Source organism: Odontomachus brunneus, unplaced genomic scaffold (assembly GCF_010583005.1).
Source record: "Odontomachus brunneus isolate Ranch 3 - 2012 unplaced genomic scaffold, Obru_v1 Obru_scaffold_026, whole genome shotgun sequence".
In the NCBI taxonomy this organism is placed as follows: Eukaryota; Metazoa; Arthropoda; class Insecta; order Hymenoptera; family Formicidae; genus Odontomachus; species Odontomachus brunneus.
The window spans coordinates 202,154-207,185 of record NW_022639476.1 but is presented as its reverse complement, the minus strand read 5'-3'; the positions used below and the strand labels follow the sequence as shown (position 1 = coordinate 207,185).

Below are 5,032 nucleotides of genomic sequence, written 5' to 3'. Positions count from 1 at the left end.
CTCTCTCTCTCTCTCTCTCTCTTTCTCTCTCTCTCGTCGTTGTATTACTCAAAGTATAAATTTGCGAACGACATGAGACGATTAGACAGAGAGCCTGGCCTGTTATCTGATTGAATAACACGTGTACGTAGAGTTGCATAATTCATACACAAACACATATAGAGAGAGACGAGCGCACACTACGATTCACACGATGCATTTTGCGCGACGTGTGCGGGAAAAGTGCACTTTCAATTTTACCGTCTTTCCCCAAAAAATACGGACCCGTCCATTATTGGTCATTTGCAGGGGAAATGTTCTATCTTTACTGTTTTCTCTGTCATTTTCCTCTGGATTTAGCCATCTCAGTGGCTAAGGGAAATTGCAACGGTGCAAGTAACTATAAGTAACCGATCAAATAGGATGTCGCGCGACAAATAACACATAAGACATATTGCACAAGTGTGCCTTGTTTAATATACTTTCATTTCTTTTACAGTATAACACGGGTCGACACGATCGTTCTATGTCGTGTCGCTGCCGATGTAACGTGTCGTCCCATTAGCTTATCGGATTAAAAGTCGACGCTTTCGAGGTACTGCTACTCATCGTTGCATTGTGAGTTGTTTATTTAGTATGTTAATTCGCCGCAGTGTCTCAAGTTTCCGGCGACTTATCGAGAATGAGACGTTGTTACATTGCGAATTATTAACATAGATACCGCGAGAGTTCGACATTATTGCGCGTTACAAAACGTTATTTTCATTTGCATTCGTGTCTATTCGTTCACCTGAATTTTCCAACCGTTAATCTATCCAAATTTCCTTAATATTTAGACTTGAACTAAAGTATTTAATATAGTGTATTATCTGATAACATAATACAATCCAACACTTCATATTTAACAATATACATTTTGTGTGCGAAATATCCTATGTGTCGAAATTAATCGTCATTTTAATGCGAGCTAGCTAACGCGAATATTAATATTCATTCGCATTTATTCATATACGCGCGATTGTGTTTAATAACGAACGAATAATCGCCAAGTGAAAAACACGCGCGGTTGAACGCACCCGTGCTTGATTTGTAAGCGCTACGTGTTAATGTTCGCATTATTATTGTCAGCAAGTATTACAGGTCGACCTACAAATCGAAGCGAAGTGGCGAAATATCGTTTCGCGTGCACCGCAATTATCACAAGACGCGGCAATTATAACGAAACAGTTCGGCTACGCTTTAATGCGCGCGTCGCGATGCCTTGATATGCAAATTTCGCGTAGGAATACGTCGAATAGTTCCTTTCGCTCCTCACGAAAAGCGTCTTTTTGAAAAGAAAAAAAAAAAAAAAAGAAAAAGAAATAAAAATAGCAGCACGCAAACGCTGCGCGAATAGCTTGAAGAATTATGCAATAATGTGTGTTGCGACACAACTTGATTCGCGTGTCTTTTCAATAGCTTGCTCCTTATATTTTTTGTTTATATATATATTACGGCGATATAACCGCTCTTCATTCCTTTTATCGAGCGCACGTTTGTGCCATTACACGTTACACATGTTTGTGTAATAAACAGTGACATAAAGGAATTCCGTTAAGAGTTTCGTTCTTATCACTGGCGTTTTATTGAGAGAGAAACGGCGCGCAAAATAACTCTCTTCGTGATTTTGATTGTTATTTATTCGCATTATCGGCTATTGATTTATTTTTATTATCAGCGCCGATATTATCCGTGGCTCCACACACATACGCGCGCGTACGCGTTTACACATTTTAACCATACACACACACACACACACACTCTCTCTCTCTCTCTCTCTCTCGCTCGCTTTCTGTCGACGTAAAGAAAAGTGCTCGGCTTATCGTTGGATAAAATGTCAAGGGCGACATAAACAGCCGTAGGAATATGAACGCGATTTCGAGTCATGATATTTCGGCGTTGTTCGGCGTTGGATTATTAGCGGCCGACATCGTGTAATTAAATGTGCTTTAAGAACGCGCAATGTATAATCGAACGATCCCCGATAGTAATTACTAAGCCCTGAAACGATAACCCTCCGAGCGCACGTTGTAATTTATCGTGTGCCACGCTATATATACGTTACGCCACGCGGCGTGTCGCGTCGCGCCGCGTCGCGCCGTGCCGGTGTTCGAGCTATCGATGTGGCGTCTCGCACTCTCGAGCTTTGCAGCGCGAAATTCAATCTATCCAATTTGTTATCTCTTTGAGTTTTCCACGCAGCTCCGTATCGTTATTCATGTCTTGCGCATTGCTCTTAGAGAAGAAAAAATTACTGTTCGCGATAAACGAAAACAGAGTCCTCGATTACGATAAACAATAGACGACGAAAAATATTGAGAAAAGAGAAATGAGAAAAGCGCTGCCACGTTACATTAGTCTCTCGTACGAGACACAAAAGTGCAGACGTGTTCATTCCGCACTCGTTGCCGAGCGAAAACGATGGTGTCGGTAAAAAAGAAAAAAAGAAGTTTGTATTTACCTCGTTGGTCGATTATTCTCCATCAGTATCCCCGTACGACTGCGAGAGAGAGAGAGAGAGAGAGAGAGAGAGCGCGCGCGCGCGCGTGTACGTACGTGCGTACGTATGTTCTCGCCGAGTCCACGTAACGTAGCGACTGTCTGAGCACTGACAGTCGCTTTTCGCTGCCAAACGTGTCTCGCACTTTTCCTTTTCACACGACACTTATCGATCTTGCCACTAACTGAACCACTGGATCGTTCCTCAGTCTTTCGCAAAACTGCCGTACGTCGACAAATTGTTAATAATGTCACGTCGATCGCGAGTCGCCGTCGAGAGACGTCGAGAAACGTAACGACGATTCGATGTTATCAGCGTGACAACGATAAGGAAATTTAAATAACCATCTATATATAAGGAAGAGAGGAAGGGAGAGAGGGAGGGAGAGAGGGAGGGAGGAAGGGAGGAGGAAGATGTCGCAAATAATGGGCACAATCTTAGATTTTTGTCTTGAGAAGAAACAAACTCTAAAGATGATGAGTCTAAGAGAGAGAGAGAGAGAGAGAGAGAAGGAAAGAGCGAGAGAGAAAGAGGAAGAAAGAGATAAAATGCGAATACGCCAATAATTACGCGTATCTGAAAGAACCAAGAAGTGAAACTTTATCAACGTCAGTCGACGACTACGTACTTGGTGTAGTCAGGGCCGGCCGAGCGCCCAATGCGGACTGACTATAACTGTAAACGATCACTTGTCGGCGAAGAGCCGAGGAGGCCCCACCGGCCTCCCTCGGGGACTCCCGCCACTGCATGAGAATATACTCGCGACAGCATGCCACGGCGGCGGCGGCGGCGGCGGCGGCGGCGGCATACCAGCAACGCGCCTACCGGCGTGTATGTAGCCGACGTGTACCGGCGAGAGAGAATATCACCACACACACCTCACAAGCTCTCCTCCACTAACTCCCACCGAAAACCAGTTCTGCTCCAGAACCGCTTCCACCTGCTCGAGCGCAGCTCGAGCACGAAGGCGCGGCGGCGTTCGCTCGATCGGAGCCTCCATTAAAATCGAGATACCTTCTTCCAGCATTTCGATTCGAGAATGGACGAATGATATATCCTTTTCTTATTTTTCTTCGGACCATTTCGCGTTCCGGATTGCACTTACTACATGCCTGCCGAGAACTTGGCGCGATCTACCGCGCCGGTCACGTGACCGGTCAGCGCGCGACGCGCCGCGTCAATTTTTCTCTCGACACTTGTCATTTTTCTTTTTTCTCCGTTTGTTTTCTTTTTTTTTTTTTTGTCGTTTTTACGACCATCAGGAAATGCGCGACATTTCGATGTTGCATAACTTTGCGTAACTTGTGCGAAATGCAATGGCTGTCGCTCTGTCGTGAATACTTATCGTCGCTGTAAACAAATTGTCGAACGTCTGAGTGCGTTGATCTTTCGAACATTTCTTCTTCCCTCTGTGCAAACGTTTCGCATTTTCAGTGCATAACGGAAGGATGGCGAATTTTATTGATGGGGTCAAACACGAAGAACGCTTGCTCGACGCAAATCTCTACTTCAGAGAATGCCCGGAGACTAATAAATGTTTTTATATTTTCTCGCCGTCTGCGAGTACTCGCAATTGTATCCGCAATTCTCTTACTCTCTCCCTCCCATTTTTCGCGACCTCTTCCTCTTCGAACCGGTTCTTGCGCGATTTTAAATTAGGGTAACCATCAAAAGCCACGGGGCCGTTCGCTTTACGAATACGTACGTATCTTCGTCTTGTAACATCATATATGCGATATCTCGAAGCTACATTAGCATCAGGATGCCACCAAAAACATCGTCGATGAACTAGCGATGCGCATCGAATTACGAAAGCTCTAGCTGATCGGAAAAAAAACGAAATACATCATCGATCAGCCTTGCGCGCCTCGCTATCGCCTCATAGACGATGAAGAAATGTGATTTCTCGTGAAAATGTCAACGGATGGTGGCGGTGATGTCGAACGAGATCTCTCTCCCGTGGCGGAGTACTTTTGTCGCGCTTGTTTTCTAGATCGCGACGTGCCGAAGAAGAGAAGATGAGAGAAGAGAGGAGAAGAGAAGAGAAGAGAAGAGAAGAGAAACTCGTCGTCGTCGTCGCCGCCGCCGCCACCGTCACCGTTGTCGCTGCTGTGTGACACGCTCGTCGTGCTTCGCGACGTAACGGTAACGCGGGAGACATTCCAGCTCGACTGAATCAGTCCGTACTCCGTTGTCCGTTCGTTGTCCATAGCCGATGATCACGTATCGGTCAAGGCCCCTTCTCTACCTTCTTCCACTTTTATACGATGAGGCCACCTTCACCTTCTCTTCGCGAGTCCGCGCGCGCGCTGGTTCTTCTCTTCTTTCTCTGCAGCTCGATCGTTTCCGTTTCTCTTTCGCCTTTCGCGTCGCTCTCGACGCTGTCGACGTGAGCAAGCGAGAAAGATGCGACGAGTAGTGTACTTTAGGTTAAGTTAGCGACGAGCTATGCCAAGTGAGAACAATGCGTTCTTGCGTAAACGCGGTGATGAACGTCGCGCGATTACACCTGTA

The 5,032-nt window shown here is 45.7% G+C and overlaps 1 protein-coding gene across 3 annotated transcripts in view; it reads right to left on the bottom strand.

Annotated features, from left to right (window-relative positions):
* Window positions 1-3,276, bottom strand: part of LOC116842610 (protein dimmed-like) — a 10,129-nt gene extending 6,853 nt beyond the window's left edge. Inside the window, exon 1 of one of the 3 annotated variants that reach the window (XM_032812035.1) lies at window positions 2,575-3,276. The gene's annotated coding sequence lies outside the window, so the exon portion shown is untranslated. Of the gene's footprint in view, window positions 1-2,479 lie in introns of all 3 variants that reach the window. The other 2 variants (XM_032812036.1, XM_032812037.1) reach the window with 2 other exon arrangements.
* Between the last annotated feature and the right edge of the window lie 1,756 nt (window positions 3,277-5,032).